The 26402-nt window shown below is 35.5% G+C and overlaps 1 protein-coding gene across 13 annotated transcripts in view; it reads right to left on the bottom strand.

The window, feature by feature from the left end:
* The window catches only part of LOC124949027 (zwei Ig domain protein zig-8-like), a 170967-nt gene that overhangs the window by 121856 nt on the left and 22709 nt on the right, over positions 1 to 26402 (bottom strand). Inside the window, exon 1 of one of the 13 annotated variants that reach the window (XM_047493498.1) lies at positions 23440 to 24768. The exons of 11 other annotated variants lie outside the window; for them this stretch is intronic. The gene's annotated coding sequence lies outside the window, so the exon portion shown is untranslated. Of the gene's footprint in view, positions 1 to 23439; positions 24769 to 26402 lie in introns of those variants that run through there. One more of the 13 variants, XM_047493489.1, reaches the window with a different exon arrangement.

Raw genomic sequence — 26402 nt, 5'->3', positions numbered from 1 at the left:
TTCCTTTTGGAATTGTTTTGTAACTTTTGCTTGAAGAGTGATTAATTTCGGTCGATGGTGTAACGGGTGTCAGGGAACGAATATATTTGGTACGCTCTCGAGACTGTCAGGAAGAGATCATCAAAAAAATAAATATATAAAATGGAGAGTGAGAAAGATATATATATATATATAGCGAGAGAGAGAGAGAGAGAGAGAGAGAGAGAGAGTGAGAGAGGCGGGTGGAGGTGGGGAAGGGTTGGAAATCGTACAAAACATCATAGTGAATTGTCATGGTTCCCATGATATTCGGACTCTCTGCGAAGTGGGATGAACGTCCACTCGGTATAGATAGTCAAGTATATCAAACAACGATATGATATGCTGTGTGTGATTTATACCCGTCCAATTACACAGAATCACAAAAAATTGAAGGTAAAAGAGAAAAAACGATTCGATTATCATGAGAACTCATTGCATTTACTTCTGAGAATGATATGTAACATGAATATACGATAATGTAACATTTATTATTTATAGGAATGAAATACATATTGTATTTAATAGTAAAATATAAGAAATATCATAAGGAATGTAATATATTTTCAATGTATTATCCGTCTTCTTTTATCCTGTTTTTTAATTGTATTTTTAATCGTTACTCGCATTTATTCGAGCACATTTTTCCTCTTCCGGTCGAAAATAGAGAAAGAGAAGAGGTAGTATTTAATTTTTGAAAATGTGCTACGCACAGAAACGAGATCGAGGATTATATACGAACTACTCGAGAAATGAAGCACATAATGGCGTACTCGCGTTTTGTACTCGTATTCTATTGTCGTATGTACACATACATATATATTTACACTATAGTAATTTCTCTTTTTATATTTCTTTTTTTTTTTTTTCATCTCTATCTCTTGCGTTAATTAGTGACGATCAATAAGTTAGAGTTCAGAAATAATTCGACGTTTGAATAACAATATTACTCGCATTTTTTTTTTCTAATATCAAATCTACGTAGAACGAATAACTTTCTAATTATTTTGTAATAGCAAAATAAATTTCACTCGCTCGTAGACTGAATTAATTCTCTTCGTTTTTGTTTCTTTTTTTTTTTGCCTTTGACTTTGACAAATCTTTAATTCCATCGATGCGAAGACCGTCGATTCGAAGACCGTCCATGCAAATAGAAAACGAATCGAATCTATTCACCTGTCTTACGTGGAACATGAAGATCTCGTAAACCGATAAAGGACTGAAGGGTGAAGATTAAAAAGGATTGGGATTAAATCTTCTGTAAAATACGAGACACCGAGGCGAGTTCCTTTGCGTCGAGAAAGTCGAACGAACGAACGAAGGAACGAATGCCGAGACGACATAAATTCTTGCTAGAACGACTGGTAACTCCAACGTCTTAGGCAAAAAGGAAGGGATGAAAAAAAAGTACGAAAATCTTGTCCCATTGTATTCGCTGAAATACAAAAAAAAAAAAAAAGAAGAAGAAAGAAAAGAAAAAGAAAGAAAGAAAGAAAGAAAAAAAATAGAAAAGAAATATATCACGATGCAAAGAAAAAAAAAAAAAAAAAAATCAAACGAAGACAAATATCTAGGCTATATAAAAAAAATTACTAACGTTACTTCAACGTCAAAAGGAAAATATTTTATAAAGAAGGAAGTCAAGAAAATACTTGCTCACGTGAATGGTTCGAAATTATGCATGTAAGAATCAAATTCGACTTTGTCAAAGATAGTTTTCTACTTTTTATATTGAACATGTTTTCACTCTTATTCTTCTTAGTTTGTCTTTCACCTTGTTTTCCATCTGTCGTCCATTCATTCCAACAAGGACACATGGATTTCTAGATCTTGCATTCTAACGTTCTATCTCCCACCTTGGTATACATTCATCTTCTCTAAGCGATCTTCGCACGTCTGTCTGTCCACGCCCTTCCTCGTTCTCTCTCTCTCTCTCTCTCTCTCTCTCTTTATCTCTCTACGTTTCTCTTTTAGCCCGGTTTCATCCCCATCGGCGCTTCGATTCTACTAAACCAGGAATTACTGGTTAGATACCAAGATCTTTCTCTCTTGCTACGTACAGGATAACTCCCTCCTTCGGTATTGTCATTCGAATCCACCTGCCAACCACGAGAGAGAAAGAGAAAGAGAGAGAGAGAGAGAGAGAGAGAGAGAGAAGGAGAGAAGGAGAGACAGATATTTCATCGAGATTCCGAATCCAAGACGTATTGCCATTCCATTGTCATGGAAATCGATGTAAGTTTGCTTTTCCATCGAGATTCGAACGAATGGGGAAGATGGTCTTTTTTTTTATAGAAAAACTCTTCCATGTCTTTCTCTCTCTCGTTCTCTCCCTCTCTCACTTTCTGTCTCTATCGTTTTATTGAACGCTTGCACTATACGGAAAATTTTATTCGAATGACAAATAACATAGATAAGGATTTCGAATAAAATTTGATGTTTCACTACTTTTCAATATTTTCATTTGCAAAATGCTCGAATAGAAATATACGAAAGTCGGATAGTTAAAGTTCGCAAGCATTTTTAGAGGCTAAAAGAACGGAGAAGATGAATCCTCAGCGGTCCAATTATAGGAACTGGAACGGTACTGCTATTAAGAGGGTCTCCTTAAGTAAAAATATAGATTTTTTTTTGAAACTGGACCAACGCCAGAGTTCAAAAGCATAACCGCTTTTTCGAACAATTATTCTAACCCCTTGTATCTATTTTCTCCTTTAAAAAGAAAAAGGAGAAGGTGACAAAGAACCGCAAGAAGGAAAACAGAAATCGTACTTAAGTCCGTCCTTATTCTTTAACGAACGAATCGTATTTATTAAATTATTTCGATCTCTGAATCGAAGTGAGAAATGAAAATTTCGAAGCAACCCGTCTGCTATACTTACGAATTTTTCACACAATCTTAAAAAATAATTCCGATTTGAGAGGAACGAAAGGAGAAATGTAACGAAACAAGGAAATATATATATATATATATATATATATATATATATATATATATATAAGTCTTATTAACGCATTTATTCGCATGGACGAAAATGAAGGGAGAAAAAATGAAGAAAAAATGTTATAACTGTTCACGAGATATGAGAACGTGCTTATTAAAATTTTGAAAATGTATTGACCTTTAGCAAGCAAGCTAGTTCAAACCTTCTCGTCGGTCTAACGGAACGTCTCGCTTTTATGCGTCTTGGCAATTAATGTAATGACTACATTCCGTTGTGTTGCTAGGACTATCGTGGGTGGGTATCGTGGCTAATTTTATTCTTTGGCTCTTTGCCATTTTGAAGAGAAAGAGAAAGAGATAAACAGAGAGAGAGAGAGAGAGAGAGAGAGAGAGAGAGAGAGAGAGAGGGAGAGAGAGAGAGAGAGAGAAAGAGAGAGAGAAAGAAAGAGGAATAGAGCAAAGGAAAATAATGAGATAATATCAAATTAACCACGCTATACTCTTCTGTCGGATCCACTAAAATAAAATCCTCTTTACTAAACAACGAACTATATCATGCGAGTTCTTTTTATTCCGCTTTTTCTCTCATATATATATATATATATATATATATATATATATATATATATATGACATATATGACACACACACACACACACACACACATATATATATATATATTATATGTCATATATATATGACATATATGACATACATACACACATATACATATATATATGTATACATGAATGCATTGAAATGGAAGCCTACATTCGTAAATTGAAAAATATTTTGATGGTCTTCAATTTTTATCTCTTTGTAGAGAGTCAAAGCGCGACACGACGCTAATACCAAAATATCTATTGAATCGGATTATTTGAAATTTGGGGTAGGTCAAAGTGAAAAAAATAGTTGGAAGACCAGAGATAGAGAGAAAAAGAGGGAAGAAGAGAGAAAGAGAAAGAGAAAGAGAGAGAGAGAGAGAGAGAGAGAGAGAGAGAGAGACGAAAAAAGTCTCTATAAAGTCGGGAATAGAACGGGGTTGAAATTGATGGAGGACGGAATCAGTCGGCGAGAAGCTGACATTTTTTACAGGATTAATTCGCTCACCGGAATATCTCGTGGTATATATGTTTTTCTATTTTTTTTTTTCTATTTTTTATTTGATCTTTTTTTATTCTTTTCATCTTTTTTCTACTTTTTTTTTTTTGTATATATCGAATTCATCTGCGAAACCATCGGTATATTCGAACGATCTCACGGCTTATTCACCTGTCCCCTCCATTCCGCTCAGTTATATTTTACACCGTCTCTTATCTTCACCAACTTCGTTAATACGAATCGTCGGAAAAACGAATCGTTTAACATTCTTCTCGTACACCGATAGTAATGCTAAACGTAACAAAAAGTCATTCGAGGAACTCTAGCTCCGTTCTGTTTATAAAGGAATTTCGCGTGCCGCTAACAAAGAAATAGAGTGAAATAAGGAACGATTCTAACTTACATCGACGTATTTCACTCGTTATCGCGATTCTAAGTTCGCTGCACTGCTTTAATTTAAATAAAAATGCAACATAGGAAACATTCTGGTAGCATTAAGAAGAAAAATCGAATTTTACATTAGCGTCGTATAGATTAACAAAAGAGAGGCAACATTTAAGTTACGATAATCGATCGTTTAAGTCTTTCTTATTCAAGAAAATCATCAGTCAACAATCATCCTATAATTACGATATATCTAGATATCTATTCGCTCTTCATATTTTTACATCTCGTTCTCGTATCTTACAAGACACGTTCATTTTCATGATAAACGTTGCTCTCTTTTTAATTACGTCGATAAATTACGAGAATAGCGACAAAGTTTCATCTGACTGACTAATAAGATCGGAACACGAAGTTCTCTTATCCGAGAGAAATCCTTCGTTATAATTTCCACGAATTTGTCGAAAGTTTTGCCTTCTGAACGTACCGAGAAGACGATGAAATACTTATAACACGGTTCACGAAGATAGTCATATTTCTTCGTCGAAATGTCGTCGAATTGTAATACGTCAGGTAACGCGTTTCGAAGCGACTACGTTCCTGTCTGAGAAATGGTGAAATTTTTCACGATCGATGCTCGTAAATGGAACTTTTGCAGCGGCGAAGAATAATACAGAATAAAAAGGAAAGATGTGAAACGTGTTAGCGAGAAGTCAGACAGGCAAGACAGGTAGATACGTATGTATGTATGTATATATATATATGTACCTTTACGACGTGCTCGTTCATTTTGTTAGATGATATAAATCATTGCAACAAAGAAACAACTTCATTCACATCGACTACCGTCAACTATGCCATCGTTTAACTCCTCTCAGTACTCTCTAAAAGAGAGAAAGAAGAGAGAAAGAGTCCTCTCCGTTGACTTTTATAATTTATCACGGACGACGGGAAGCGGATTTCAGAAGGACTTTCATAATTTGTCATACCAACGGAAAAACGTAGCTTTCCTCTGACTTCGTTTTTCCAACGGGAAATACGAACTCCTTAGAAGAATTCATAATTCCGTTGGACCTGCATTACTCGTGTTTTATACATAGAAGAAACACAAAACAAAAAAGAAGAAAGAAAAAGAAAGAAAGAAAGAAAAAAAAGAGAAAAGTAAAAAATAAAAATAAGAAAAGAAAGGGATACTTCCTACTGAAAGTAGCCTTCTTATTCTCCGGGCGAATTTTGAGATACTCGCAAAAAAAAAAAAAAGGAAAAGATACAAAGGGGTATCTCTTAACGTTCCGCTCCGATTTCCTTTAAAGAAACAAACGAATAAGTTGCCCTCGAAATAACGTTCGAGCGTAGAAATTATACATATATTATACGCCCATGAGAATTTCTAAAGGATTTGGTTGAACATCGTAGCCACTTCGACGAGTTTCCTCAAAAGCCGCGGCGGTGTAACAACGACTAGGGTTAAACTTAAGTTAATAACGTTGTTTGTGAAAGAAACGAAATCTCGTCGAGGATTCACCAAATCTTAGCCATGAAAGTTGTGGAAAGTAGTAGTGAAAAGAAAAGGTAGAACGTAGAACTGTGGTACGATCGAGAAAGAGTCGCGAATACATTTTTAAATAGTTGCTCGCCTGGGACAACGATAAGTACGTGAGACCGAAGCAACTTTGCAACGTTACTTGAATCCCGTCGCTTACATTTACAAGAGCTCGAAGGTTTCTCGTGATATTTCGAACTACGGGACTACGTAAGAAGCCTTTTTATATCTATTTATATGTATATATATGTATACAGTATATACACTTGGTAGATATAGATACTTTATATGTATAGGTATCGCACACGTTTCATATATACATATTGTATATGTATGTATTATAAAGAGTTGGTATACGTCAGCACTCGAAGATTCCAAGAGGCACGCGTATCCACAAGAGTGTTTATAGATACGGCAGACCGTATCAAACATTTATTCAAGTGCCAAGCCGAGATGGGGACTCGGTTTCGGCATTGACGTTACTTCCCACTCGATTGCCATGCGTTTACCCAAACCCTTTTCCTCAACTATTTTGCTCTCGTTCGAGATTCCTCAGAATTTTAGAACGCATACACCCTCTATCTTTGAGCGATTTCCATTCTATTTATCTCCCCACGTATTCAAGCTTTTATCAGTCGATAAAATAGAAAAATTCCACTCGTGAGCGCTTCCTTTTAAACCGGCAAAGTAAGAGAACGAAATTCATCGGACATATAAGAAATTTCATTGATATGTGAAATTTAATTTAAATAATTTTAACAAATGACGCGAAAGGTCTCGAATCTAGCCAGAGTTTTAAACGACAATATCTTTACCAGTATATGGGTTTGTCGCATGGTAAACGAATAAAAGGATTTATCGAAGAGAAAAATAGGAGACGAGTACATCGAATTTTCCTGCACCGAATCCATTTGAACCAATGGAAATACTCTTCGAAAGACTGTGTGTATTGAAATATTCCCCGATACCAAAAGTATTTTCGTGCGTTCACACGTTCACAATCTCATTCCCTCCATCTCTCTCACTCTCTCTTTCTCTCTCTCTCTCTTTCTTTCTCTCTCTCTCTCTCTCTCTCTCTGTCGCTTTTTCTCACTTTCTGGTTCGGTATCGCCTACCTCAGCGATTTACTGCTTCTCTCTTTCTCGACGAGTAGCTATATCGACACCTGGATAGTGAGAACGAAAGAGAGAAACAGAGAAGAGAGAAAGAGAGAGGGAGAGATACAAAATCAGTGCACCGGTGCATGCAACGAGAACCCAGCCAATCTCGTGTTACGTTCAATGAATTCAAGTTGGCCTTTTGCTGATTTCACACTATTCCTAACATCCTTCGCGCTTATCCTTCTTCATTTCTCAAGCTCTTTATTTCTCCCCCATCTCTCTCTCTCTCTCTCTCTCTCTCTCTGTCTTTCACTTTTTCAAATTTTTCCATTCTTGCCTGACCATAGCCCATATTTGTATTACTGCAAAAATTATAGGTTGACAATATATACCAAATTGTACTAAAAATGTATCTCCTCAAAATAAGATCCTAAAAAGAAAAATGGCGGCCGTGCGATCTCATTCAATAAATTTTACCGTCTTACATTACTGATTTCCTATTTGTTCGTATTTCTATTTTTTTTGTTACGCGATCGATTTAAAAGGCAAAAATATTCGCAGGTACGCTTTTGTCAATATCGAACGTTACGTTTTTATAAGACTTATTTATACAAAATATATATATATATATATATATATATATATATATGTATATATATATATGTCTTTTCGAACGAGTTCTACTCAAATGTAAATACATTTAATGATGCGCGACTTCTCTTTGATGTTTTCCTTTTGCCCGTATGCCACGATTTCGCGATTGTATCCAGAGTACAGCAAAATTTCGATCGAACAAAAACTCTCATGCGCGTCTACATGTCTCGTTTGTCAACGCATACACCCATATATACATATTAACATGTATTCGCGTATTTGCAACTTTAGAGTATCAGAAACTTTAAAAACTTTTTCTGATATTTTTCTTACGTTCAAGCACAAAAATTCTGTGCTTTCTCTTATTGATCCTAAAATATAATGTTAATGTTTAATACAAATCTGGATAAATAAAATGTATTTCGATCGTGTTTGTTTGAGCGTAAACGCAACGAGGATAAACAAAGAGACGAGTTTGAACATTTCTTCGATCGAACACGACGTTCGATTCTAAACGCAATTCGATTCTATTTACGAGGGGTACACGTAAATAATGAAATAGTACGCTGAGACCGAGCAAACGAAATCGATATCGATCTGTTGATAAAAAACGATTCACTGTTCGTCAAAAATACATAGGATTGTATTTTATCGGATCGTTTTTTTACGGATAGAAGGCTAATACTGAACGAACTTCGTACATATATATATATATATATATATATATACATATATATATATAATATATATAATATATATATATACATATATATATGTATGTATAGAACTCGGACCTCTTCGTGTTTGGTCAAAATCGTTTCGTACGTTAAATGGAACGGCGTTACACAGGAACTGTCTATCATGCGGATTCCAAACGATAGGGGTATACAAACAGCAAGGAAAATAACACCGGTTTTCTGATATATCTCGCTTCGGTGCATTTCTGTTTAACGTCACATGCGAACACTCTTGTCGACTCACAAAAATGGAAATATTTGGACAACGTAGATAAAGATACAAGAATATAAATGAAGAACATCAGGCATTTTACGTTTACGACAAATAAATACGATTATATAATCGTGTTTTAAATGTCATGCCAGGATGACTCACTAAACTCAAGAGTATAAAGACGTGTTTTTGGTGCTGTAAACTAAAGATAAACTTGAGCAAGAGAAACAAAAATGATTTGTCACGTTTGATGTACGTATTCAACGATAAAAATTAGAATTTTTCCTAAACGTTGAGTTTATCTCGTCAAAGAAACTTCACATTTAGGAATCAAGAGAGCGAAAAATGTGCGATTAAATTGTCGGCAACGGCGGCCAGCTAAATGTGACAATTATACGGTGGAAAATTATACGATAGTTTGGTACGCCGCCGGTAGCACACCTCCGAGCCTATCCGCGAAATTTACTGGACGAAAATTATTACGAGTGAATGCTTACGGTAGACAATTCTACCTTTCTACTTTGGCGATTCAATTTCGCGCCACTTGAAAAGGTGACGGCGCACTAAGAATTAATTATGTAGATCTATGATGCTACTACTACTGTCGCTTCAATGAAAAAGAGACGAATAGAGAAAGACGACTCTATTTAACGAACAAATTGAACCATTAATCGCCTACGATGACATATTTTCTAGTTAATCAATTGAATAAAATATGAATCATTTTTATAGTCATATTCTTGGATTTATGTTGAGACTTACGTTTTTTATAATACAATAATTATCTGTAATTTTTCAAATAGATATTTTCTTCTATTTAATTTAATCGTCAAATTTTATTTCATTTATTGTAAATATTTCGAAATATTTGATACATTTTCCAAAAGATTAACTTTTCGGAACCCCCTAACTTCAATTACAATCGAAATAAGGAAACATATCATTTCTCGCTTTCTAGAAACTCGTGAACATGAGAAGAAAGAGAGAAGAGTCTCATCCCTTCCCAAAAGTCAAAGTTGTTTCAACGCCGGAAGATGTCTTTTGAGAAGGACGAGGTCGAGGACGATCTCAAAGCTTGGTTCCAAGTTTCAAACGACCGACTTTGCCCAGCGTCGATCGCGGGGCTAAGAGATCGTGCCGTTTTAAAGGCAAAGGAGGACACGAGAAAGTTTTTGAATGGTTTTCATCGTCGTTCCATTCTCCGACTGCTTATAGAGAGAAGTGTGAAATCAAAACTATCGATCTACTTTCCGATTTATCACGAAACGAAGAATAAGATTGGTTAGTCATCTCTTGTAATGTTAACCGATCTATTAAAGTCTTTACGTGCTACAGGTGTTTAGTTTTATCTCAGTTCTTTGTCCTTCTCTTATCCAAAAAGAAAAGAAAAAAAGAAATGAATAATTTTATAGTGGAAAAGGGAAAGCATTTTCCATTCGACCATCCACGAGAACGATATTACGTTCTTTCAAGCTCATTCTCGCGTATCCTCTTAAAGTTCCTCAAAAAGTTACCAAAGTGGATCCTTCTTTCGTTATGCGATCTTTAGGAAACTCCCCAAGCGTTGAATCTTGAAAACTCATTTCAATCGGCAGTGTCATTCTTGTGCTCGAATATTCGCGGCTAACGCTGTTAGAAAAAAAGGAATGCAATAGAGGAAGAAAGAGAAAGAGAAAGAGAGAAAGAGAGAGAGAGAGAGAGAGAGAAGAATGGAAGAAGAAGGCATGCAGAGAAAAGCGTTTTATGCAAACTATGTCTAGAATTTTTCTCGCTTCGCTTTGCGTAGGAACCAAAGTCTATAGAATTCTCTGGTAGTTACCGAACGCTAGCGCGTGTTCTTATTTAAGGATATTTAGCATAATAGAGAAAAAAAGGAGTTCACGAAGGGAATTTCGAAGGGAAATCGATTTATTTCCAAACGCATGGATTACGAATGAGAAAGAGAGAGAGAGAGAGAGAGAGAGAGAGAGAGAGAGAGAGAGACGTAAATAGATAGAGAATGAGATGCAAAAGATTTTATTTCACTAGCCAGTAGTGTTCAACCTCCCTTCGGCTATGTTTCAAAAATCACTGCGCCATCAATGTTTGACGAAACGTATGCGCGAATATCATCGGAAGCACTCATCCATCTCGATCCCGTGCGAAGCAATTAAACGTACCATCGTAGTCGGTGTGACGAACGCGAGTCGCGCCCGCGGAGAGAATTTGTTTGCGGTTGAAAATCCATACGTTGCCGCTGGAAAATTTCTGTGGGTGCGGTTCGTCGCCGACAACAATGCTTTTGATATAACACCAGAGCATAAAATTAAAGGACGCGAGGTGATATAAGAAAATAAATAAATAACACGATTGATATTCGAAGAAAAAAAAAAAAAAAGAAATGTATAAAAAAAATTCAATAATTATTAAATTCAATGAGAATTTTTTCTAACGATCGCAAGTAAAAAATTCTTTTCGACAAAAATATATTCAATTGTGCTTCAATCTAAATATTTCCATTGCTTTTATTTCTTTTTTGGTTGAATTTTTTTTTTTTTTTTTTTTTTTTTTTTTTTTTTTTTTTTTTTTTAACGCAATTTTCACCTACGCTGCATCTAAAAGTTGTGGGAGAAATGATTAGGTATACTTGTGTAACGAATGTTGCTTAACCGTTCTAAAATACACATGAATTAACACCAGACAGATAAACTAAACTACGAAACTACAAGTAATTCGTTCTACATTATCGTAACACACGAGTGCACTTATATACGGTAGTAGTACACGTTAGCATTGCCATCGTTTCCTACCGAAAGTAGAAAAGTTACTAAATCGCGTAGTCTATGCATCTATATCTCAATCTCCGTTTCCTCTCTTTCTATCACCGAAAATAGAACCGAGCAATTAAACGAGGAATTGGAAAAGCGTCTCTGCTAGGATTTGATCGTCACCACGGATCTAATAGGGTCATTAAACTGAGCAAGATAGACGATTTTGATACGCTGACGCATTAAAAGGAACGAAATGAAATACGATCCTAATCATTTATTATTAAAACGCGCGGATCAATTTAGCTAGATATAAAAAAGAAAGAAAAATTAGGATATTCATTTTTGATAAAAATTATTGTTATATCAATGTGGAAGAAGCAATTTCCGTTAGTAGAAAAGTAAAGTAACCGTTTGCGGAGAATAAGTTTGGTAATTTTAAAACAAAAGCGATAAAAGGAAGACGAGGTAAAGAAGATTCGTGTGTAAAATTCTTGATTTTAATGGACGATGCAAGGAATGAGTTTTTGGAGCTTTAAGAACTCTTTGGAAGCATTTGGGGACTAACCTGGGCCTGCTCGCGTTCGGGATGATGTTCTAATTACTGTTATCTACTTTACTCGCAAAGCGACACGCTACCAAGCAATTTGTATTCTAGACTGCCAAGAGAGCTACTGAAGCGGTCTGGTGGTGTTGGTGATGGTGGTAGTGAGAAGAGCTTTCTGAGAGGGTGGTAAGATACGCGCGAGCACATACTCGGTGGATGGAAAACGAACGAGAGGGTAAACCCCTGCTGGAATCACCCTTTCCACTCTTTCTCCTCCTTCTTCAACCTTCTCTACCTCTTCGACCAGTTTTGAATGCGGGACACAAGGAACCTCGGCGATGTTCAATGGCAAAATTATGCGAGTAGAACCTTACGAACGAAACGAGATGCGTCACGGAAAGTTCTTTAGACTCCGAGCGTTCGTCGGGCGATTAGCAATTCGGCAGATGTTCTTGGAAGTTTGAGCACAGATCGAGGTCGATGACTTACCTAATTAACATATCCCGTCGACGACGAGGAGAAGGACGAGAACGACGAATGGCTCCTTCATCGACTTCCTCTCGTCGTTTCTCCTATCGAGACCTTGTGTGTCTTTTCGACGTTGGTGGTTAACTTAAGAGCTTGAAATCTATAATTTACTTAATAATACGAAATTTTAATTTTCATTTTGATTTTTAATAGATGTATTATTAGAAAAAGAAAAAAAATACACATATATATATAACTTTTTGTTCATTTAAAAAAAGAAAAGAAGAAAACAATCGATCCAAAATATTTTCTTAATAATAATAGATAAAAAGTTATTAATTCTATTTAAATTCGTAATATATTATAATCAGTTTTATTGACTCGTACGTTTTAAGGGCAGTACTGTAGATCATTACGGATTTATATCAACAGAGAGGCCCTAGTAAAGCCTCCATCATATACGTATATATTCAGGAACCGATGTTTAATTTTAAACGCGAATACGTATGTATGTATGTATGCATGTATAATATCACGTCTCGTTCATACCACCATAAATACGCATTTCATCCTAAACAATCGTCCAAAATGAAACGCGCTCGTTTGCTTCTAAATACGTACTACCGACCTATTATATTTGCTTCAAACGATAAGATAGGATACCGACGTTGCAGAAAATAGCTTTCTGATTATTCAAGGCACTCTCTCGATGGTTTGTAAATCATGCTACTAATCACCGATCTATGTTTTAGGATTCAATATTACTCTTTGTGTTTTGATAAAACACATAAGAGAATTTAATGATGTCGTTTAAACTGGATTTCGATCTTTCATATTAAAAATAAAAAAATATTACGAAATAGGTATAAACATGGGGAATGATTCAAACTTTTTAAAGAGATAATTATTATTAAGATATGAGTAAACATAAAAAATAATAATATCTGTTTCTTTGAGTAATAAAGTTTTCAAAATTCATTTCTTTCTTTTCCGAACACCTCAATCTCGTCTTCGTAGTTACGCGTTCCTGACGCGATAAGAAGGAGAGAAAATAAAGTAAAATGCTGGCGATTATAGACGTCCATTGTCTCGTAACTCGGAGCGGTTTTGTGCCGGTGGCACGTATTTTCAAGCACGAGGAGAATTACAAGCGAAGCGTGAAAGAAGCAGAGCTACTACCGAGAGCAAAGCTGCGAGACAAAGAAAGAGGAAGAGAGAGAAAGAGAGAGAGAAAGAGAGATAGATAGAGAGAGAGAGAGAGAGAGAGAGAGAGAAAGAGAGCGAGAGAGAGAGGAAAAGGGAGAGAAAGGAAAAAGAACCGACAACGTACAACGAAGGAAAGGCGGGCTGTTTCGGAGGATGAAATTTATATAGGGTGACCCCGCGATCACGATACAATTTGCTAAGGGATGTTTCTCTTAAGAAAATAAATTGTATTTATAATATAAAAATCTTGATATTTATCCATAATGTTTTGTCTATAGAAATTTCAAGAAAATTTATGCAATTGTTGGTTAAAAAATGTATTTATACATCATTTGTTTTACCTCGTATAAAAATGTAAAATTACAAGCTATTTATAATTGTACGATTTTTTTTATTGTATATCTTTTTTTTTCTTTTTTCATTTCAATTAATATTACGTTTATAAATATATATTTTGTACAAAATTGTGAATGAAAAATATTATACTCATGTCGGACTTTTACGTTGTGCTTAGACGAAATGCAGCTCTTTTTACCAACGCCTTTTGCTGGAGTAAAGTGCTTTGAACGAAAGGCAACATAAAGGTTAGTGTTGCCAATATGACTCAGACAGGATCGTTCTAACGTGTTTTGAAAGAGCTAAAAAATTAAGGAAAATTCAAATTGTGTCGACTCGTTCTAAAAGAAAAACGTTTACTTTATTTTTCGTCGTAAAAATAAGCGCCATGAGAGAGAACATTAGTAATCTAATGTTTACATAATTAAATGTAACTTCGTACATTTAATATTAGAAGCCCAAAATTTTTATTTTATACACAAATTTCGTGATATCATAATTTATGAAATATATTACATGTCAAGTTATTGAATTCCTTATGAATACTATATGTATCGATCAATTGATCGATCTAAATTTGTATGTTTATTATAAGTAAAATAAATCATACGTCGATGAAATATTTATGGATATCCACGAGGATTCGTAGTGACTCTCTTGCGTGAATAAAATATTTGGAATTTCATGATTAATAGAAAAACAATATTACAGAAAAGCATATCCCAGTTTCAGTGAAAACGAATTTATTCAGCTTCTATATTCCAGGACCAACGAATAATCCCTGCTTTATTCGTAGCACGTATGAAATCATTATTTTATACGTATCATTTATATGCAAGTGTACATCCCTTGGAGAGAAAGCTTTAGGAAATTTATTTATGTTTCAAATATTAATCTTCAATTTCCATTGTGTGACTGATTCGATTAAATGTTTGGATTCATTGCAAGAAAAGAATGAGAACATTTTGGGAAAAGGTTATAGCAAAAAATATAACGGATAGCCAAAAGGTGACTCGCGAGATGTTAAGGATTAAAAACTTTTTCCTGTCAACGTTCTAACATAACGTCGTCGACTCTCACGAGATTCCACGAGCAAAGTCGACCGTAACGAAACTGGGTGATGCTCTAGATAAAAAGAAAGAAACGAAAACGACTGAAATAAAGAAAGAGTAAGAAGAATAAAAAAAAATAAAAAAGTAGTAGTAGTGTTGGTAGATTTACGTCGTAAAAGAATGAAAAGAGTGGAATGCGCGAGCGCTGTGGGAATTCTTGTTTCCGCACATATGAGCTTTTATATATATGATATTCCATTCGCGACTCACGACCTTCCCATCTCTCGCTCAGCACCAGTTCGAACAACCCCCGGTGACGCGTCTATTCGTCGATGCGTATTTAAGCGCTCTTCCTTTGTAACCCGATGGGGGAGAATCTATGAATCGCTCATGTCAGAAATATCGTGCGTAATTATGCTGAAAATATTTTTAAAAATCCAAAATTTGGACTCTTTCCTCAGCTCAAACGCGAATTGTTGGCGATTTCGAATAATATATTTTTATCTTTCACTTTTTTCTTTCTTTTTCTTCTTTTTTTTTTCTATCCGTTTAAGAACGATCAATATGGACGATTAGATAAATTGAAAATCGTTAATTGCATAACTATTAATACTTCGCGGATATTTTAAAAGTACCATCGATTCTATTTTTAATTTTGCTTTCGATAAATATCGCACGTTGGGATGACTATTAAAATATACTCAAGGGTATATCGTTTAAAAATCTCTTCGCACTTCTCAACGTGAGTACTCCCGAATTGGAAACTTTCACCATTTTCATCGTATTTCGAAATAGAACTTCTTCAAATTAGTAACAATGTAATATCATTTCGTTTACCATTTTTCCTACATTCCTATATATATATATATATATATATATATATATATATATATATATATATATATAATATTATATATATATATAATACATTATATGTATATATGTTATAACATTATATATATATATAATGTTGTCATTTAAAGAAATCCAATAGAATGTATTAACATAATATAATGCATTTCTTTTGCATTTTCAAGGCAACATCATATATAATCCATTCTATTTATAATTGGGTATGTATTGGGTATGTACGTTTAAAGCCGTTATATTTTTCTGATTTTTGCGACGGGAATCACTGCCGCGAGAGAGCCATAGTATTAAAGACGAGAAGAGATCGTGAGAAAGAAAAATATCGAAGAAAAATAGAAAAGAGAATTCGCCGAAAAGTCAGACCACTCGGACGAATTTAACGAAAGAAAAAAGTTCAAGTGAAATATACGTGCCCGAGAGATTCAGAGGTTAATAAATGTGAACCCAGGCAACAGAACTTGAATATATTTCGGTTCCGCTTCATGGAAGTGAATCATGTTAAATCTGAACTAAGTTAACAAAAATTTCAAAGTAAAGCGCGTCTATATGATTCCATATTTCCGTCGATTTTAAATGACTCTGAGTTTCTTTTATTTCCATTATTTTTTTCTAAACTAAAAAATAAACGAGAAGAAATAACGAGAGGACACAGAAAAATAGAAACGAAAGAGAATGAAATGTGCTGCGAGTGACGCGCGCCGGGTTGAGAAAAAAAAAAAAAGATTTTGCAAAAACAACAGAAACAAAAAACTAACGCGAATCGATCGTGCGGAAGGTCGTTAAAATGGCGCAGCTCTCGTACTCTAAATAATTTTCTCCGTCGCACATACATTATGCGCGAGACTTCGGCTATTGCGTTATGTCAGCTCGAAATCCGCAAGCCCATTGGACGATTTGTACAGGGGTTTCAAACACGCTTCGTTAAATTTGTGACCCGCGTGTTCACTTGCTATGACCTATCGGATAGAGTACCGTGTATGAGACGCATAAAAGCGCTCGTTAAATATCATATTCCGTGAGTAACCTCTTCTAATTGTAAATACATTAACTGAGAGAACCAAAAAGTTAGCACGATGAAAACTATATCATACCAATTCTTTTTATTCAGAAAGAAATGAATTTAAAATTTAGTAAATTCAATGAATTATTAAATTAGACGAACTTGGTGAATTTTCTTTGCTGTTCGTTTTTATTTGAAAGTAGTTTAAAATTTACGAAAACCACTGTGAAATGATTTCTCAAAGTTCGTCGGACTATCGTTTATAAAGCAAACCTTATTTTGGTGAAACGGGAAAATGAAAAAAAAAAAAAAAAGAAAAAGAAGAAAAGAAAAAAGAAGAAACGAGAATAAGAAAAGGCCGCAGTAAATAAAGTCGCTGGGCTTGAAGCCAATATCAGCTTCGGCGTTTTCCGCGTCTTGATTATGGATGCTTGGCACTTGGATCCTACTTTATTATCGGATCTATATAACTCTTTAGATCAATTTGCCGGGGCTAAACGGATTACGGTGCCGCCACGAACTTCCAAGTCACGATTGCATCGAGAAGATATTGGATCTTTAATTAGTGGACGTAACTAGAGAAAAATCATTTACGGCTCTATAGAACTTTTGAGTTTATCTTAAAATAAATGTCCTCCATATCTCTTTACCTCAGCTTCATTTGAAATTGCCTGATATCCGATTCTAATATCGGCAACATCTGCCGGTGGTTTAAAATCGATCGTCGAGAAAAAAGGCGTTTCTCTCATCAAGGAAATACCATTTTGGAAGAAAATCGATTATCGAGATTATTGTTGTGAGGAAATACCTAATACGGATCGATCTTCAATACGGATCATCGCTGTACACGCACCGTGAACATTAATACGAAGATCATACGAGATTGCCATTTGCTATATCGTTCTCTCAATGCGTCCAATTCTCGTATCCTGATATTGCTTGCGCTCAACGACAATACGATGAGAGAACATGGCACGCGTCAAAGAAAATCGTGATCTCGTCTATCCATACGTAATATGTGCTGTGATACGTCGCCATTTTCCTCTGCTATGATTGATCACCGCGAATAAATTACGAAGTTGCGAATTTGCGAGACGTCTACCGGAGATCGAACGAAACGAATCGTCAAAGTAGCGTCGATGCGATTGCGACGATCGATCGTCCAATGACGTTCAAGCAGAGGAATATTTTTCAAAAGGAAATTACGACGACTAGTCGCAATCCGTCGCAGTAGTCACGGATCGGAAATTAAGAAGTTAATGTACCTCCGGAACTTGTTTAACGATCAAGGTTTTTTTTCTTCTTTCTATATTCGAATGTTTTATAAACTTCAAGTAATTTGTAAAATCAAGACTCGTAAAATTGACACAAATTTGCAGGACTTTATTTAAAACTCCGGCTCACAAAATATTACTCTTTCTTCTCTCTCTCTCTCTCTCTCTCTCTCTCTCTCTCTCTCTCTCTCTCTCTCTCTCTCTCTCTCTCTGTTTCTACGGATCCGAGTTGCTGCAAAAATAAAATTCTTTGAAATATAAAATCACCCAGTGTAAAAGTACACGCGCGAGTAGTATACGTATAAGTAAGAGCGGTAGTATATTTGCAGGCGATTCGCAGAAAATGCTCGGCCTGTTTGTTCCCTTCCATATCCCCATCCAACTCTCGGTACCACTCGTCGTCCACCACTTTCCCATTGAGCTATCCCATAGCAACCAATTCTGATCGCAGATCGCGAAGCAATTTCATTCTCAGCGATCGATCGAACTGCAATACGTATACGTCTGTAGCAACAACGGGGTTGCAATGTGTGCGAGGGAGAGAGAAAGAGAAGAAGAGTGGACTCACTGCAGGGTGATCTCGTCGATCGCGAACACCGAAAAGGTCATAAGCTCGTGAAACGAGAGAGATAGATAGAGAGAGAAAGAGAGAGAGAGAGAGAGAGAATAGTATCCACGGTTAAACTCAAACTACATGGTACACCAGCATCGCCTATTGCTGTGATTCTCCAGTACTTCCTCCGTATTCGTATAGTTGTCTAATCGTACGTACCTATCGGGAACAGATTAAAGGGGAAATAATCGAAGCTACGAGATTGAGCTAGCGAACGATGAGAGGGATAGAGAAAGAAAACGCGATTATATCCTACGTTCCCATAAATTACGTCAACCTCGTCGAATATGCAAACGCAATCATGAGTATTTCGCATCTGCTCGGCTTTCCAACATTGATACATGCCAAATGAGATGTCGAGAAAAGAAATGACGTGAGACCGGTAAGAGTAATTCGTCGTGGAAGGTGCACAGACCCTTTTCCTCACTCCTCGTCGCGCGAACGGACCTAAGTCAATTTCTTTTGGATTTCCAAGTTCGCCTGGTTCAAGAAAAATGTTCCTTAAACTTTCTTTTTCTTTGTCTTTTTCTTCTTCTTCTTCTTCTTCTTTTACATCTTCGTCTTCTTTTTTCTCCTCTTCATCTTCTTCTTTCTCATCTTCATCTTCTTCATTTTCATCTTTCTTCTTCTTATCTTTTTTTTTTCATTATCCTTTACCTTTTTCTTTTCTTCTTCATCTTCAGCTTTGGCTGTAGTAAAATCCTACTCTTTTCTATTTTTTACTCCTACTTAAGACCTCGAAATAAAGAGGCGAGATTAACGTGTTCCCTTACCTCGAAAATATCTAGCCTTCTCGTCCGCATTCTATTTTTCTTTCATTTCCTTTCTCTCTTTCTCTCTCTTTCTTTCTCTCTCTCTCTCTCTCTCTCTCTCTCTCTCTCTCTATCTATCTATCTATCTATCTATCTATCTCTATCTTTATCTCTATTTCCATCTCTGTCTTTATCTTGCTCTTTTTTCTAATTTTTTTCTTTTTAATTTTTTTGTTATTATTTACTCGTCCATCATTCTTATATAATGCTTCACGTTCTAAATTTTCGAGAAAATATATATTTGTTCACTTTTTTTGTATCTTCCTTTCTTCAAGCAATTCCCTTTTCGTTAGATATCAAGCTGGTCATTCCATTTCGTAGAAAACGCACACGTGACGTTCTTAGGATGATACGAAATAATGTCACTTTACTGCCCATAGAATAATTTTGCTCACCAGGCCATTCATATTTTTTTCCTCCATTCCTTTTTTGTAAGGAAAACATGTAATTGGAACGAACCAATATTATCCCATTTGATTATTACTTGTTCGATCTAATGAACGAATATATCTCATTATCTTTCAGAAAATTTCATAGTTTTTCGTTGATTATAATATATTAAAATTTCTACTTTATAAATAACAATATTCTCATTTACGATAGAAAATTTCTATAAACTTTGATTACAATCATTGGAAGAAAATAAAGAATTCAATCAAACGTTCAGAGTTTAATTTACATCATGACGAATCGATTTTGTTGCAAGATCACTGATCAGTCCCGATACTAATTGGTTTCTGTCTTCGATCGGAGATGAGTTAATGGAAGAGCTTCCCCTCGACCTGCTGCAATCGATCACTGGAATCCTACGACGTTAATACAAGTATATTCCTTGCTCGACGTCTCAGTAGGAATATTCAGGATTTCCCTAAAAAAGTTCCTGAAGCACTTTGCTTAATAAGCTATTTAAGTCGTCTGTTCGTTCGCGTCATCAAAATCTCTTTTAAATAAGCGATGAGGTGAAATTAGATCGATTTATCATAAATTTCGAGTGATTTTTGTAAGTTTATCTGACATCTAAATGGGTACTTAACTAAAGTACACAAAAGTGCAGAACAAGAGAAACAGAAAGAGAAAGAGAAAGAGAAAGAGAAAGAGAAAGAGAAAGAAAGAGACAGAGAGAAAGAGAGAGAGAGACAGAGAGAAAGAGAGAGAGAGGAGAGAAAGTTGATCGTCAAAGTAAAGAAAATGAGAAAATTAAATCCCAACAGTCAATTAGAGAAGGATATCGCTTGGCAACAACGAAACTTTCCGGCGCTTGCCTCAATCGCATCGTATAAGATGTTTTAACGCTCGACCATACAGCTAGACAGCCAATTACTCGAAACGAGAAGCTATTCTGCCAAGATGAGGACTTGAGAGATCATCCGTTTTCTTATATATCATGGAAAACCTTTTATAAAATGTGGCCGATTTCAAATCATCCATTTCTTTTTATTTCGTGTTATGCCTTTTGTTAGCACCATCTCGATATTGGTTCTGAATGATAGCATTTATTTGATTTTGTGATAGGATATAAACAGATTCGAATATAGTATTTTGTGTGTGTGTGTGTGTGTGTGAGGAAAAAATCGAAGGTCATTAATTCAGCACGCGGCTATTTATTTCGAGCAAGCGAATATCGAATAAGAAGGACGACCATTCGGACTGGGGAGTTTATGCGTGATGTCGTTGGAATAACAAATATCGGCAGGACCGAATATCCGATAAGGAAATAAAAGCGACGAAGAATATACTTCTCACGAGAAAGGACTGAAATCGAAGTTTTGGAGTTTTTCTGGAAAAATCCCGTGGTCTCCTATCTTGTGCCGAATTTATCCTATCCGATATATCTTATATGAAATGATATATATATATATATATATATATATATATATATATATATATATATAATTTTATTATGAAAATAAGAAATATCGAAATACAAAAAAGAATACATTAGACTATTCCTAAGAAAAATAGGTCACTTGTTCTCTTACCACATAAACAAAAATAAATATTTATTGGATATATTATCTTTTGGAAATTGTATTTGAAAAAGAAATATCATTTCGTATGGCAAATCAAATCATGAGAATTTTCTTGAAAGAAATGTGATATAAGTGACAATTTAATCGAATTAACATGACAACACCGAACCCTTATGTGGTTACATGCCTAATATCATTCTCGCGAAAATAATGCGATTGAAACATATACAGAATGAAACATTGTGTAAAGGCTCAACCGTGGTCGATCACTCACCCAGCTTTCGCTCCGATTTTCGACATTGACGAATTCTCATTGCTCACAAAGCTAGTACACACATAGATATACAAACACATATATATATATATACATATAATATATATGTATATGGCCTATATATATATATTATACGAGAAAGAGAGAGAGAGAGAGAGAGAGAGAGAGAGAGATCAGCGTACATATTCAATGCTTGCAAAGGTTGGTACGAGGGAGAAACGCACGATTAATCATTTGGTACTTTGACAAAGGGAACGCCCGCCAAATTTTAACGCCTTCCAAGTTCGCACTAAAAGCATTAGAGAGAGAGAGAGAAAAAGAGAAAAAGAGAGAAAGAGAAAAAGAGAAAAAGAGAGAAAGAGAAAAAGAGAAAGGAAAGAATAAAATGATTCCTTTTAACGAGTATTATTTGAAAATATATAAATATATTTTACAATTATTTATATATACAATAATTTATATCTATTTTACAATTATTCATATATGCAATTATTTATATCTATTTTACAATTTTTTATATTTACATGCATTTCATTTCTTTTTTATTTTTTATTTCAACTTGCAAGAAATTTAAACAATCGAATAAAACAAACAAAATAAAAGAAAGTAACAAATGGTGGATAAAATTGAGGACGAAGTTCAAGTTCCTCGATCACAGATCTCGACCTAGGCTATCAAGTGCAACATACATATATACGAAACACGCGGCAAAATAAAAAAGGTGGATAACTTCTGCCCCATTTCATTATACCATTCGAAGGGTAGACGCATCTGGAGCAACACCCATCTACAAACCTATCCGATAATACTTGTATACCTACATCTATATACACGTAGGAACACTGGAAGATACGAACACAAGTTTATTCTATTCGTCGAGTTCTTCAGAAAAGTTTCGGAAGCGGTGGGCTCTCGACTTTTAAAACTTGTACCTATGCTCGCTTGCCCGCCCAAATCTAGCAAGTTCTAGACTGTCAGGAAAGGGCTCCAAGATAGCGCGGGGGCTTTCAAGTCTCAATGTTTCCGCCCACACCGTTAAAAGCTCGTTCGAAACTTCTATGTCAAGATATTTCTTTCGAATTTGTTCTTCTAATGTTCGTCGACTATGAATTCACTGACGATCAGAATCCATGTGTTCATTGTTATTATCTATAATAATAATCAAAAAGAAATAATAATAATAATTATATAATAATAATAATAGTAATAATAATAATAATAATAATAATGATAACAACAACAACAACAATAATAACAACTCTTATTATAATAATAATAATAATTACTATTATTACAAGATGTAATATCAATTTATTAAAAAAGAGAAAAACAGGAAAAGAATTTCTTTAAAGGAAATAAGTAAAAAAAGAGAAAAGTAAAGAAAAAAAAATTCTCGTTTTGGTAAAACGTTTAATTTGGTAAAACGATCTGATTGAATCTATTGAAAGTGTCTCAAGGAAGATAAAAGCCACCATCGTCGTGGCATTGGTTATCGACGAAAAAGTCAATAAACCCTTTCACGAATAGATTACTACTATAACGAGAGAACATCGAAAGGAAGAGCAAAGAGCGAAGAGCTAGTATTAGTAAGGGCCAAAATTGCAATCAGGGATGAGAAGCGTGCGATCTATTTACCTTTGATGGATGATCTCTCTCAAAATATCAGTGTTGTCGATTCGACGCTTGGTTCCGCTTCGTCCATTACACGAATTCAGACAGATTTCTTCTCAGTGTAGTTGAAAAACTCCTTGAAGCTAGAAGCTTCCTTGTGCGAGAAGTTTATCATGGAGTTCACTTTCGTCGTTGGAGATTTTCGCGTAACGGCTGTTTTCTATGTCATATAACTCTCATAGAGGTGAGTCTCTTTACGCGCGCGGTACCGCCCTCTTCTTATTCTCCAATCCCTTTCTTGCTCTCTCTCTCTCTCTCTCTCTCTCTCTCTCTCTTTCCCTTTTTCTTTCTCTTTCTTTCTCTCTGGCGTTACGACATCTCACATCTTCTTTCCTCTTCTTATTTTACTTGCCTACCGGAGCTTAACTGAATTTCTAGATATCCCTTCTTTTTTCTTCCTTTGTATCTCTGTCTCTCTTTCTCTTTCTCTCTCTCTCTCTCTCTCTCTCTCTCTCTTTCTCTCTTTTCCTATTTCAAGTTCTCCCTCGTTGACATGTTTTCAACTGCGCAGCCAACAAGATCATTTCCCTCCACTCGAGAATATATTAAAACGATTTCCTGGGCACTACTTTTTCTTTTTGTCTAAATCCTTCCAACTTGAAGAAACCTTTATTCCAATCCAACGATCACACGATTGTCTTCGATCAGGCACGAAATATTTTGTTCGAGTAACACTAAACACTGAAACTTTCCCCTCTATCGGTCTATATTATATTTACTTTCAAAATAAAAACGTCACTTCATCTCGATCAAGATACCGATCTGACAAAAACGTTTTCAAGCACGAACACGTGCTCCTTCTTGATGACGAAACATTTCGTTATTTTTTTCTTTTTCCTTTTTCCGTTTTTATTTTTCTTTCTATCACGATAAAATAAAAAATACCGCACGGTTAAAAATTCTACTTGATCGTAAGGGATACGAATAGGGACGATAACACAAATTGCCTGTAGAAGTTGTACAAGTTTAAAAGGGCCCGTTTAAAAATCAAAGGTACTACGATCTCGCTCGCGAGGCGCAGCGCTCTTCGCAAGGGGCGCGGCGTAACTGAGCTTGGCGAACCAACCCTCGTCGTTTCTCTCTGTCTCTCTCTCTCTCTCTCTCACTCGTTCTCTCTCTCTCTCTCTCTCTCACTCGTTCTCTCTCTCTCTCTCTCTCTCTCTCTCTCTAGTTATCCTCGTCCTTCCGTCTCATCCCTTCCACCCTACTGTGCCGTTCGGCAACGCTTTCCCACTCCGACGCAGTCTCCACCAGCCTTCCACCCCTTCTTCGTCCTCCTCTCACCTTTCCGAGTGCTTTCTCTCTCCTCCGCTCTTCCTTTCTTTCTATCTCATCCCCTCCATCGTGATCCCTTTCTCTCTGTTTTCAACGCGTTCTCCATCTCTCTTTTTCTCTCTATTTTTTTTCATCATATACGGAAGAGAAAGGGAGATAATATAAGAACACGTTTCGTTTTACTCTCTTTTTCCTTCTCTCTCTCTCTCTCTCTCTCTCTCTCTCTCTCTTTAGAGATGATGATGTATGTAATTACTTTATTATAACGATTTCGAAATTGTAAAATGATAAATGATTTAAATGAAATTATGTGGTGCAATATTTTCTTTAAAATCATCCTTTAAAAAGTATTTATTTATATGAGAACAAATTTATATCCATCCAATTGTAAATGTTCTTGTAAATTATAATTATAGTCAACTTTTTGTTAGTTTTTAGTACTTGTTCATTTAACAGGTTTTCTTTCCACAAACCGTATCAATCTTATCTGTTCTATTTCACTATGTATAAGAACGTCACCAATCGTAGAACAGCCTGCTTTTCTCTCCCTTTTCTGGGTCTTGTTGATGAAGGCTGAAAGATGGGTGGGTGTAAACGTGACATCGGGAATTAATTTTCGTGAGAACTCGATTGGCCTCCATTCCGTAACTTGGTATATTGGACTTGGTTCGTTTCCGTAAAGAAGAGAAAGAGAGAGAGAGAAAGAGAGAGAGAGAGAGAGAGAGAGAGAGATGGAGAAAGAGAGAGAGAAAGAGAGAGAGGGAGAAATGGTGCATCGAGATATCGATCGCTTTCGATTAAACGTTTAAATCGTTCTTATGAGAAATTCGAACTTGCGTATATTCCGTCCGATCAAAACGCAAGAATGGATGTAATGCGATTCTACTTGAGAGTAGGTACACGTATGACTCGGTGGAATGATTAATACAGACTCGTTGCAATTACATGGATGAGACACGCTTGAGAATGGCTCTCTAGCATCCACTCGAGAAGAAGTAATGGCGATTTACGCGAATTAGCGTTTGTTTGCATCTTCCTGAACAAGAATTATCTTCAAACTTTCTACATCGATCAATTTATTTTGTACAAAACGAATATATGAGAACATTCAAATTTGTTTAATTGATTTTAATAGATATTGTTTTTCGATGAAATTAATGGTAATGGAGATAATAGATTTTTCTATTATATTTTATTTCTTCGATAAGATTCAAATATACGACTATATTCGTATATAATATTTCGTACTTTTTCCATGTGAATAAAAAAATACTTTAAGGACTCAGAAAAAAAAAAATAAATAAATAAAGAACGCATAACACAGAACGATCGTAGCTTGGCTCGTTCGATAGAAACAAAATGGAAAGCTTGCTTCGAAATCGCCCCTCGGCGTCATTCTCTGTTGAACGACGAATACAGGCTGCTACATCTGGTAAAAAGAAAGAAAGAAAGAGATAGAAGAAAAGAAAGATAGTAGATACACCAATGTTCGAACGGTACTCGAGGCAGGCAGTAAAATTTCAAATTTCTTCGCGGCACAATGGCTACGCGCTCGCATAAATATTTTATGCATTTCCCGCAGCGAAGTCGATGGAGGACAAGTCAGAAAGCTGACGTTTCTAAGAGATAGAAAGAGAAACGCTCTCGACGTG

Source organism: Vespa velutina, chromosome 5, assembly GCF_912470025.1.
Source record: "Vespa velutina chromosome 5, iVesVel2.1, whole genome shotgun sequence".
Lineage (NCBI taxonomy): Eukaryota > Metazoa > Arthropoda > Insecta > Hymenoptera > Vespidae > Vespa > Vespa velutina.
The sequence above is the reverse complement of the archived record's forward strand: the minus strand, read 5'-3'. Positions and strand labels throughout refer to the sequence as shown.